We start from the raw sequence: 13,272 nt of genomic DNA on the forward strand, positions 1-13,272 counted from the left end.
CACCCGAAACGCGGTACATGAGCGGTATTGCATTCCGCCCTCACCGGATGCGGCTGCCGCGGCCGGAAGTCGAACTCGCGACCTAGTGCTCGGCAGAAGAACGACATAACCGTTGAGCAAACGCGCTGGGCAATTTGATGGAGGTACTGTGGATTCCTCCATACAGTACACTTTAGACCCTGCGTATACCCGCGTACATGTATAGGCGTGAGAAATAGATACGAGCCCGCCACAAATAAAATTGCCGACGCTCATCTTGTGCAAGTCAAATGCAGTCATGCGTTTCCACTAGAGCCCGGTTTTGAGACAAATTTCGTGTTCACAGGGCGCAGGACCGCGGCTCATTGCAAACTTTGGATACTTTAGGAGCAGCTTATTCAAACGATATGACGAGCAAAACGCTTGCGGGTGTTTTACTCGTACTTTAGCGCTCCCTGGCGAGTTCTTCTCAATCGCGGAAAGAGCGACTTGTACTACGTGGCCATGCAGGACGGGCACACCTCTCAGCTACTCAGACAAGTTCCCGCGATTTTGGCGAGCTTGCACTCGATCTTTATCAGGAGAATTTGTGCCAGTTGTGACGACCTGCGACTGTATACCTCCGCTGAATGGGAGAGGAGCTTATTGAAGGAACTTTCAGCCGTATCGTATCTCGTGTAAACGAGGTAATCCGCTAGGAAGGCGTATCGTTTCAAATGCGCCAAGCAGGGGTAGTATGAGATGGGAAATGTGAATTTCATCGGCGCGTGTATAAACAGAAGCAGTAACGATAGCAATACTGATAGCACGGTCTGCGGTCGATGGGTCGGGTCCGATGATGGTGTTGGCAATCGGCTTCTTATTTATAGCGCGTAGTCGTAGGTTTTGCAGCGAAGCTGTACACCTCTACTGTCCAAGGAAATTTTTGTATCGTTGTGGTAAGCAAAACAACTCCCCATACGTGGGCCGATCCCGAAGATAGTGCAATGCCGGGCCGACCCGCGGAGGAGGTGCAGTTCGCCATTAAGGAGCCCACATACGCAGCTTCGCTGGTCATCCTTCTTCACTGAGTGGAAGGGCACTGAGTTTTTTAGATCAAGCGACGGTAATCAGGACAGTTCCAGACTGCGTAGCGTAGATATGACAATTACGTAAAAACTATCTAATACCGCATTCGCATCATCGCGCAGGACTGAAAGCGAGATAACACAGATAGCACGCAGAAGCCATAAATGAAAGTAACAAAACCCACCATAAGCAATAACACATGGTATGAATGAAGCTGGCCCCCTGTTTTGCTGAACTTTGTCTGAGAATGGGGGGCTTCAAACGGTGTCGACTCGGACCGGACGACTTGGTGACGGCATTAGACGACACTATATTCCGTAGCTGCTGCTGCCTACATGCGCCTAAAGGCATGCAAAAATGCAGGAATAATCACGTCGGCTTACTTTTAATGTTAGCGTGGACTGTTTTCACAAGGTGCCCGATTGTCTGCGCCTCTGCGTCAGCAAGAACAGAAGAGACTGCATTTAGTCGACTAAACTCTGCATAGAATACAGGCTTGTTCACAACAAGAAATAAGCGTTTTTTTTTCTCCCCTGAAAGCTATAGGCTTATTTCACGGCGCAAGTGCACGAAATGCGGCGTCGCTGTTTGGAGCAGTGATTTTTCCGAGAGATCGTGGCTGTTTGCACCTTGCATGGCGCTGGGGTACAGCAAACAAAAGCATTGTTACGACCTGCTTCTCCCTTTTTTGCGAGCATGCGCTAAAGTGTAACGATAGCGCTACTGCGCAGCGACGCTAACGGTCAAAATAGTGGGCAGTCAGCATCACTGCAAGCATTAAAAATACAGGGTGTCCCAACTTTCATGCACCAAGATTTTAAGATATGCGAATGTCACATAGCTGGACGGAACCGAGGTAATGTTGTTTGCTGTCGCTTGGAGATACTCAGATTATCTTTCTTGCATTCCGTCTAATTATATAATGAGTATTAATTAATTACTCAGCTTCTCAAATATTATAATTAGATTTAAGTGTCAATGATAAAATTGTAGAGCAACATGAAAAGCTCCCGATACAGCTTTAAGTTGCTCGACACGTGCTACATAAAAGTGTTTTTCCGAGCGTGAAAGAAGCCCGCAAATGTACGCGACATTGCCGCGCGACTGGCCGCCCGAGGCAATTTCCGTGTATTTTAATCCAGTTACAATATTTGAGAAGTTGATAAATAATTAAGCCTAATGATGTAATTAGGCGGAATGCAAAAAGAAAACATAATCTGAGTTCGCGAAACATAGCATCAAGATCCTGAAACGGTCCCCATATATATGCAGCACGACCAGTCCACAAGCGTTGCAGTCTGCATCTATTCCGCACTCGCACCAACTGTTTCGAGAGGCGCATTCTGTATTTCGTCAATACAGTCGTGGCATGACGCTGGCATACGGAATCGGCCATTGGTGCAACTCAGCTCCTTCCGATCTCACTGGCATACTGTCGAGCATGCTTGCGCTCCTAAGTAAACATGCACATGGCTTACATGCCATCTCATTTGAGCGTATAGAGCGCAAGCGATCTGTAGATGCCATCTGTCCCGTAATTCCTAATGATTGAAGACTGCAAACTAACGTTTTTTTTTTCTTCTTTACAGCGCCCTAACGAGATGATCTCAGAAACAGGACCAGTGGCGTAGCTAGGTCGTCTGGCACCCGGGGCCCATAGGTCTTCTGTCCCCCCCCCCCTCCCCGGGTGTAGCCGGCGGAAAGAGGGGTGTCTTCAGACGTATATGACCCCCCCCCCCCCTCACTGGCCCCTTGCACCCGGGGCCCACGGCCCCCCGGCCCCCCCTGTTGCTACGCCACTGAACAGGACACAGAGCGCGGCACTCCTTGCGCGAGCCTCTCTTGCATTTCTCTGCGTGATAAAGGCTTCGTTGGCCATCCGGCTTACGCGAGTGTTTTTTTTTTTTTCAGCCCCACTTGACGTAGCGCGCACATTTCTTCAGTACGTATGTCCTTTCGTGTGTCTATTATTAATTCAGTTGTCAGTTAGCGCTCGTGTGTGTGCGCGTGCCTTCTCCTCATATATAGTGCCTCGTTGTACAGCTCGTTTTCCTTTCAAGTAACTGTTATGTTCCGCTAGCAAAGTACTCGCGGGGGCCTGTTCGGATAAAACTGTCTGCTCTTCTTTCACGGCGAGTTCAACTTACTCCCTCGACAGCAACTTAAGTTGTGCCACTTTGTTTCCTTGCCGCTGAAAGTTTAAAAATCTGAATTAACAAATAATAAAGGGCACGATGCGGTGACCTGAGCATGCCCTGCGCTTTATCTGTACGGTCGAGGTGTTCTTTAACAGTATCGCTGCACGTATAGGCGACTGCTTAGAGCTGCAGGAGGCGCATGCGCAGAACATGGCTGCTTTCATAAAAACCTTCCCGTCGGTGAACTCGAGGCTCACTCTAATGTGCCGAGAGCGTAGCTGCCGCCGGCAAGCGGGGACCATAACAGACATGGAACGGATACTGCTGTTCATCGTAATCGTAGCTCTAGTCCACCTGCGCTTGTCGGCGGACACCTATTCAGGTTTCACCGCGGACCACGTCGCGTTCCCTTCGGGCCGCTTTGCTCCAGACGTCGTCGACTCGAGTCTCGGGACACCCTTCGACGCCACGCCTTCGTCGAAAGCCAAGAATTCGATTTTTGCCGCCTCGACCGAACCGCCGTGGACGCCGGCGGAGCCCAGTGCCGGCAGCACCGTAGGCGCACCCCGGAGCACGCTGGGACCGGACCGCGCACCCGAGATGGGCCATCGCTACGCAGGCTTCACCGCCTACGTTCCCTTCAGCAGCACCACCGAGCTGGCCTTCACCGCGGCCGGCGTCGTGCGCGCCCGGGGCGCCGTTCCTCCCGCTGCCGTCGGCGACCTGCCTCTGTGTAGACTCGGCACCAAGGGCGTGAAGAGCGAGGACACCGGCGGTACGCCTTCCCAAGATGTCCCCGAATGAAGCCTATAGGTGCATTCCTAGGGCGCGTTCTCTTTTAATGGACCTTTAGCGTTACACTGTGACCACAAGCCGCATGCGGCGTTGGAGCAATTTTATTATCGCTGTTTCTTCGAGTTATCCCTGTCGTCGTGCGTCAGCCCAATAAATTAGTATGGTTTTAATATAAGCTCTTGGTATTCTCAACTCATTTGTGTGGCACCGTGAAAGTGCAGTGGTGCGCTGCATTTTCTTGAATTGTAGCGTGAAGTGACACAGTCTAGAAGCAGACAAGACACGGTCTCTGTCACTACGCGCTGCAATTCAATATCGTGTGGCCGTACCAACACGCTCAACTATCTTTCCTTTTGCACTGCATATTGCCTCGCGTCTGTGTTTCCGAGCGGGCGAGAGATACGTGATCGGGAAGCCGGCAAGGTTCGGAGGAGAATGCAATGCGTGATTGTCTGCCGTAATGTTGCAAGCACGGCAGTGCCTGCTCCTCAACGTAGCATATGCGTCAAATGCAGCCGAAGATCTGCGCAGGTGAGCACTTCTTCGCAGAATTCGTTGGGAACATTGAACGTGCGCGCACGCGCACTAGAAAAAAGGAAACAACTCTTACCTGTTTCCAGTGTGTGTTGTCGACAGCAAGATAAGTCGACGCGACCAGTTCGCGCGCCTTGCATGAGATCGATAAAACTTCAACTTATCATTAGATGCAAGTCTTGATGCCGTTGCTGGAAGAAAAAAAAGTTGCAGTTTCGTTTGAAAGGCGAAGCATCGATTGCGAAAGCAAATTCGTAGACGGCGTGCTAAACGAAGTAAGGATAGTTTTATCGGCCGTTTAAGCTTGCAAACATATGCATACGAACTAAATGAACAAACGCGCGCACAAGCAAGAATGAACACATCTCGCACGACGACAGCGGAAATTCGCTGTCAAAACGCTATGCGAGTGAGGAAGCATGGCAGCGGTAGCGAGCGAGTTGGCTTTCGTGCTGCGTCTCGCATCAACGCGAAAAAGCGCGCGGTTGGACTGTGTCCCCGTCGCAGCTGGCTTTCAAGATACAGCGGCCCGGGTGGGCGCGCGCGGCCGCCCGGAGTAGAATGCCCCCTCCCTTACCTTCCCCCGGATCCTTGCGCGCGGCTAGTACGCTAGCGCGACGGAAGACAGCGCGCTTCCTACCCGCTTCCCTCGCAAGCTTCCACTTGCACATACAGCACACGGCGCGCGGCGACGATTTTATTGCCCTCGGACTTTGTACGGAACCTCACGGCGTCAGCAGAAATGCGCATGGAGCATTTGCCGAACAGCTTTCCGACCCCCCCCCCCCACATATATATATATATATATATATATATATATATATATATATATATATATATATATATATATATATATATATATGTGTGTGTGTGTGTGTGTGTGTGTGTATATATATATGGGGTTCGGAAAGCTAAAGCTTCCTGAGGAAGCTTTAGCTCCGGGGCTCCTATCTAACTACATGTAAAAGGAGAATTCGTTTTTCTCGGCAACCAGTACACCAAATTTGACGAGGTATGTACTATCTAAAAGAAAAACTTAAAATCTAGTGACTGTTGGTTTCGAATTTTTGAGTTAGGTTGCCAATTTTTTATTAAAAATTGGCAAAAATTGAAAATTTTCGAAAAACGAAACTAACAAGTTTACAACTCTAACTCAACGAAAAATGATATATATATATACCACGTACACAATCGCACATATTTTAGAATAATAGTGTTTGATTTCATTGTTTCTTACTTTGTTTTAGGTCCGTTTGTATATGAGGGAGCAAATTCTTTGCGATTTAGTACTTTTACAGACCGACTTGGCAGGCTTTCCGACTTGCCGGCTGAAGTTTATAACGCTTCCTTCAGCAGAATGTGTATGCGTAAGTGTCAGTACAGCTGACAGTGATTCATGATTGATACTGTGAATCGACTTAACGAAGCGCTGGACTGAATATGATCGTACTCGTGACGTAACACTGGATGCTTTCTCTCTCCGGGAGAATCAGACGGTGCGAGAAGTTGTTAAGAGATAAAGACAAAAATTTTATCGTGTTCAAGAATTCAAAATTTCTTGTCAGCACCAACTGAATTTCTGTCATTCTAAGCAGGATAAATAAGAGAGATAAGGAGGGTAAACGATTACATTTCCCTAACTTTTTTTTCCTGCAAAGGAGCAACTTTGTTATTTTATTTGACCAACGAATATTTTAGCGGCACTTCATGTGACGTGTTGTCAGTGAAAGTAGTAACAACAACAACAACGATAATAATAATAATAATAATAAAAACCGTAATATCCGACGTTTTATACGGAGACCGATTATAACGCGAGGGACAATTTTGAGGTCGCGAAAAGCGAAGTGAACGTAAAAAACATGAGTGCTTGGTACTCGGATAATACGTGACAAACGGATACGATGTCGACAAAATCCGAGGAAGGAAGAAAAAAAATTACCGACGATTACGTTACTTCCTAATGCGAAATTTGAGCGCAGCAAATAAGCTGTTTCACCTTTTCGATAGATTGAGGCAAAGAAATCGAGCAACACATGAATGCGCTATCACAGAATTTTTTTTTTATTTTTCACACGTATTCCTTTAACAAAGACTCCACTAACAGTTCTTGACAGTCATGAAGGAAGCTTTGTGGTCGGAGAAATAGACTGATATATGTTCGACTTGGTACACCAATGCTTGATTCTCAAAGACGTTCACAAAGACGTTGACAACTGGGCCCTTAATGCCATATTGGCCTCCGCCGTGCATCAGTCGTCGCACTTGCATGAATGGGATTCGCGGAGATACGAGTCTTACACTCACCGCATTAAGTTGTGGAAGGTGCGCTGGCCTCGAGGGATATTTGTAACCGTTTGTTGTCGAAATAACAACCAAAACAAGCGCGAACGAGACCGACCCAACAGAACCAAACAGGCGCGGGCGAGAGCTGTGGCGCGAGCAGACGATAGTACGAAACGAGCGGATCGGCTGAGACCAGACACGAGTGCGCATCGAGCCGTAAGGAGGGTCCGCATGACACCAGCATCGCGCGCGCACGTCACCGAAGGGGCCGCTCTCATTGGTCTCCGCCATTCGCGGCTCGCGTCCTTCGTCTCCCACTCCAGCGAAGGGGGGCGGAGCTGGTTACGAGGCCAACGCCGACGACGACGCGAAACCCAGGAACGGACGCCAAAGAGCTGCGCTCTAAAAGAGAACTGTTATTACGAACAGGAACCTACGGTTAAGCCCTTTGTAACAGGTTATACTCTTCGCACGGGTAAAGCGAAGCGCCGGGACGAAGGAATCGAGCGAGCGCCGCCGCTCGCGTAACGTGGGAAGCAGCTCGCAGCAGGGTTTACAGCAGCACTCGACCAGGTGGCAGCACGCATTCTTTCGGCTCCGCGAAGAGCTAGCACGAGGGCTAGCCAGCGCGTCGCACTCCCCTTCTCGCTGCGCGTCTGCAACCTGAATGCACTGAGGGGGAAAGAGAAAAAAGCAATGATAGAGCGAAGCGCGAAGAAGACGGATAACGGGGAAGCGTGCAGACTATCGGGTGCAGCGCTGCGGCGGCGCTGAAACAATTCTTCCACATTTTCTCTGCGGCACGTGCCGAGAGGGCGTCGGGCCAGACGATGCGAAGGGCACGCCACGCTGTGCGCGTCAGCGCAGGACGCTGCACCGGCGTGCGCGGCAGCTGTTTGGATAAGCTGGGTGGACGACGTACTCTATGGCGATAGGAGCAGGCCCTTTGAAACGTGGAGCGGCCATGACCACCTAATCCCCGCTCCTCTTCTTTCTTTCTTTACGTAATGTTGCGATTGTCGTAGCAATATTTGGTTAGAAGGGCACTAAAGATACAATTTGAGCTGCATTGATGAATTGCCCCATAAAAAAAAGAAGAAAAATCGGCAGACACTTAAGACTGCTTACGTGTGGGAATGCGAAAGCATTATAATCGCTTAGGTTAAATGTTTTCGATTGATGCTTTCGACATGCGTTAAATTTCTTTCTGCTGGATCGGTGAGTGTCTGCATTTGCGTATGCGTCGGCCACAGGCTGGAAACGTTCGGACCACGTTGCTGCAGAACGATGAATTTTACTATACGCCTAATGATAGGTCTGTCGCGATTATGTCGTCTTCTTTTCTTCGTCTTCTGAAGCGTCCTTCCGTGAGCGACCGCGTTTCACAGCTGCCGCTGAGGTGGACGCTTCGGGGGTGATCGCGGTAGACACACAGCACTGATCAAATCCAAAGAGCAAGTGCATGGCGCGCGGGAGGCAGCGACGTGACGTGTGCAATGACGCACGCACTAGGCGCACGTTATTTTATACGCTCATGATTTGGCGTCGAGAGTGCATCGCGGTAGAGACGGCGCCGGTGCAATCCGAAGTGCAAGTGGCACGTGGGAGGCAGCGACAGAGGCAGTGACGTCACGTGTGCAATGGCGCACGCGCTAGGCACGCCAACTTCAGTCAGCCAAACCGTGGATCTTCCCTGACGTTGGGGAAGCGTGCTCTTCTCGCACTGCGGAGGCCCGGGTTCGATTCCTACCCAGGGCGAAATTTACCTGACTTTCTTTTCGAAGAAATCAATTTAGTTTGGTTACAGAAACATGCCTGATAAATTTGACGTCAGTCCGAGCTTTTACTCTTCGCGTTGTCGGCCGTTTTTGGTACCATATTCTGGTCACGCCGCCGCAGACAACGCCGTATTTTCGCGTAATGGGGCATATAGCGCCTTCGCATTATAGAACCGCACACTCTTACCACGAAAGAAAGAAAATACGAAAGACGGGTGGCGACGCCTCCTTGAAGCTCCCGCACCTGGACTGCCATGATTTTCAACGGCGTCTGCTCGGGCCTAGTTAAGTGTTTGTCGGTAAGAATGGACTACACTGTGTTCCAGTTTCACAAATTTTAACTGAGCCACCAACGACGCAAATACGAAAAAAAAAGAACATACTTTGAAATCCGTGACCTCAAACTTGCTTACCGGCAATGGTGTTTCGGAGCAAAGTTTAAAAACATCATGAACTTTGACCTTCATTTTGTATTCCTATAATCAACCTTTCTAACGCAAAAAAAATTAACGAAAGTATAGTTTTGAAAGAATCCGTCATTACTCTGAACGGATTCAGTGCTTTTTCTTTCTTTATTCTTTTTCTTTTTTTTTTCAAATGAAGTCTCGTGTTGGATATGTGCATTCCTGTACATTTACAGGAGGTCAACTTTAGCTTGCATACGCTGCTTCGTATATCTCCTCTGTGCCTTTGCTCTACCGATACCCCAACCGTGTTTGTCCGGTTTCCACCACAACTAGTTGGCCTTTCCGCTGCTAGATCTCTAAATCCAAAAAGGACCTTACTTACAGCTGCGATCAAAAGTGCAGGAACCTGGGATTCTGCGATAAAAACGATTTTCTTCGCTGCCTATACTAGTAACTTTAGACTGAGTGGTTTCTAGTCCTCAGTCCAAACATGGCATTGCGAACCTTCCAGATGCAGCTGTCAATTTGAGTTTGTGCGTCATACTTAAACGAATAATATGAGGTTTTTTTTTTTTAGCGAGCCTCTGGCCCGTATGCTTTTCCTTAATAAGTAGAGTAACATATATTGTTAAAGGAAACACCTAAATATTTAGACAAGAAGGCGTCCGCAATGATATTTCATTAATTTATATCCACCTAAGGCATCGTATAAGACACCAACTTTCTTTAAAATGCGATAACTTCTCGTAGTTATGCAAGATTAAATACTGCAGTGGTGTTTCCTTTCCGCACTGTACACATCTCTATGGATGTTATAACACTCTAGCGAAATATGCTCAATGTATTCCACAGTGTTTTTCGCTGCACGTGGATATCCTATCTGTCTATAGGTCAACGACGCTTCACATCGACCTCCGCGGTCTGTGCAAGTAAGTCTCCTTCGCGCGGCCACCACGACGCAGCTAGAGGAGGTCTCCAAAAGAGCAAGGTTTCATTTTATCAGGATTCATTTTATCGAACATTTATTTTATTTATTTATTCAGAAATGCCTCTAAAGGTCCTCACATGACGGTGTTAGTAGGGAACAAAGGGAGAGGGGGTGAGGCACAACTGGTACAACTGATCACATAGAGATACAAAGTTTATACAATTAGTAGCATTAGATCATACAATAACTTCTATATGTATCTCAGCAGACGAAACCTAATACATCTCAAAATATAACGTCTCTGATAACTCAAAAGTCTGCACAAGAAGAATGAGCGCAAGCTTATCACAAATTTACCGCTCACGCATAATTAATTGTATATTTCAATTAAGAAACAATCTCCTCTGCGCTTTTCTTGAATTCATTGTCTGTTGAGCCATATATGACTGTATTTGAAAAATCTGGTCGCCTTAGATCCTCTTTTGCATCCCATTTACCCCAATAGCTTCAAGTTAATTAAAGCTTAAAGAAAGAAAGAAAAAAAAAAGCTGAGCTTGGCGCAGTTTGTGTAAACTTTCGGTCTGAATTCAACGATCTCTAGATGTGATAAGGAGCAGGAAAAGAAAAGTGAAAGGGGCCTTCCAATGATTTCTGTGATGTAGTATAGCTGCGTCTGAAATAGCGTTTAATGTGCTCCCGGGACAGTGTGGAAGCATTAAGAGCGCATTTGTTGCAACCCACTTGCGCCAGTGCTGACAGGGCCGTTGCTATGGTCACAAGTGTGTCTGGTCCGCACAAAGAAAGCTGAAGTATGAACGACATTGGCAGATCTCAACTACTCGTACGCAATCGAATCGGACGCAGGCAAAAGAGAGTGCTATGATGATAATTTCAAGCAGCACACAAGCAAGCAAGCAAGCGAAACGTAGCAAGAGCCCACAGGCCAATAGCGCCGGTGGCTCCCTGTGGTGATGTTCTGGTGCACCGGTCACCAACGTTGCACTGGTGCTCACTGCGTCGTTGCACGTGCAACCACGTCGTTCTCTCTCTTCACTTCATCAGCGTTGGCAGTTATACGTGCGAGATTTTCAGGTTCGTGAAGCAAATGCACAAAAAAACACAAAAACGATCAATACCCCTGAAGTAGCTGCGCAGTTTCTTTCAGTAACGTTTCTTTTCCGGATAACCCAAACAATTTAGAAATGTACAGAAGAAAAGGTGGAACATACTAGAAATTTTTAAAGCACGCCCTGCGATTGACCTGACGCCTGCGGCGCGCAAAGTGTTGTTTACGCATTTGCTGCGAAATGCCGCGGAGTGGTGTTGCCGTCAGTGCCAGCATCAGCACAATCAGCACAATCAGCATCAGCACCAGCACAGCAACGGCTCCTACAATAACAGACTGCATTCCCGAGCAAATACAGCTTCCAAGTTTGTTTGTTTGTTTGACTGGTTGGTTGGTTTCCTTTTCTGTCCATACTGCAATGACGTCCTTGAGGATATCCAGACCTTATAGATGGCTAAAACGATGTGAAAACTTCTCTTGGAATAACGTCAGGACAGTCCGACCGTTATCATCACCCGTGTGAATAGCTTGAGCAGTGAGGAGCGTCCTCGGGCTACAAATGCAACGCGGTTTACGGGGTGATCATTTTTAAGGCCTACAAAATTTTTAAAAATCGCCTGAGGCAGATAGCATAATACTTGTCGATGAGCTGGCTCTGTCGAAGAGGCGGACATTACTAGCACGATAAACCGAAACACATAATCAACTAATTACCAAAAATTCGCTAATTATCTTCTTAAATAATTACTCTACGGCACATATTGAAGCTTACGAACTTTAGCCGGTGAGCTTGCAAGACGCGTCCACTTGAAATGAATCTACAGGAGGACAACAATTGCGAGATATCATTTCCGAAAATGTGCGACGAAATACATGGTCGTTCCAGTTACTTTTGTGCTTCTATGAACAAATGAACGTTGTGTTAAAGAAGTAATTGGAACAACAGTGCATGTTTACGGCGAGTTTGATGGCGCATATCCCTTACAAAAATGGTTCTTGAATTTCCGATTACCTCTTGATATTTTTTTGATGAGGCATCAGATTGTTATCACAAACTAAGCTAATGACTTTTAACATCAGGCTGGCAGCCGTCACTCAGTACAGAACACACATCACGGTTTTTGCAGACAATCCTAAGCAGATCTTGAGCTTATACGCCTGACGTATAAACATTAAAGACATTTACAAGTTTGCAGCAGCCACTCAATAGAGAATACACACTAATTTTGTCAATAAATGTACAGATATTTCTATAGCGTTCTGCATATTAGTAAGCGAAGTGTAATTAATTTCATGGCAACCGAATCAAGGAAGGACAACGCTTCAATTTATACTTATGAATATGGCGCAAGTATCCGCGATAAATCTCTAATTCATATATATAGACCGCGGTCACGTGTGCACTTTCAATGGCTATTGAAATCCACGCGCCCCATTCGCTCCTTTCCGCGAGCTCGCACACGGGAGACAGTTCATGGCGCGCGCGTGTTATATTGACCTCAAGGCTTCGAGAGTCATCGAAAGTGAGTGCGTGGCAGCGGTATTATTCTTGTGGAAATAATCGCGGCGCCAAATGAGCTGCGCTCGCGGTGTCGCCTTCTCGTCTCGTGTCCCTTCTACGTTTTGCGCTGTTAACACCAGGATGGAAAACGAGCAAGCCCAAGCTGCTATTCTAGCGAAACGCCCGACAGCCGCTGCAAATGCCGATAGCATTTCTCTCATAGGCAACTGCACTGCTACATGACTGACGAAGATGCATGAGCGTGATAACCAGCACACACTTTCCTTGTATATGCTTGATTTTAAAACATTCACTCGAAATGTTGCGCGTAACATTCGTCATTTCGTTTAATAATACTGTTTATTTCCCGTCAATAAACAAAAAATGATGACGGAGGTGGTGGGGGAAAAAAAAGAACGACAGCCTACGTGACGGAGTTCCCACTCCCATTACAACAGGCAGCAGCAGTGGGGCAAACAGTGCAGAAACAATTGGGTGCACATACGCGATTAATGCTGGTTCTGCAGTTCAACCAATGAAGAAAAAAGGAAGGAAAGAAAGAAGAACACCCGCATTGGTTGATGCTGGCATAAAGAAAGGGGGGGGGAGGGAAATACATGCATATACGCACCTACATGCACACATGAACGCCCATATATATTCACACACACACACACACACACACACACACACACACACACACACACACACACACACACACACACACACACACACACATATATATATATATATATATATATATATACAGCTATAGCTATAGCTATGGTAACA

This window comes from Dermacentor albipictus, chromosome 1, assembly GCF_038994185.2.
Source record: "Dermacentor albipictus isolate Rhodes 1998 colony chromosome 1, USDA_Dalb.pri_finalv2, whole genome shotgun sequence".
In the NCBI taxonomy this organism is placed as follows: domain Eukaryota; kingdom Metazoa; phylum Arthropoda; class Arachnida; order Ixodida; family Ixodidae; genus Dermacentor; species Dermacentor albipictus.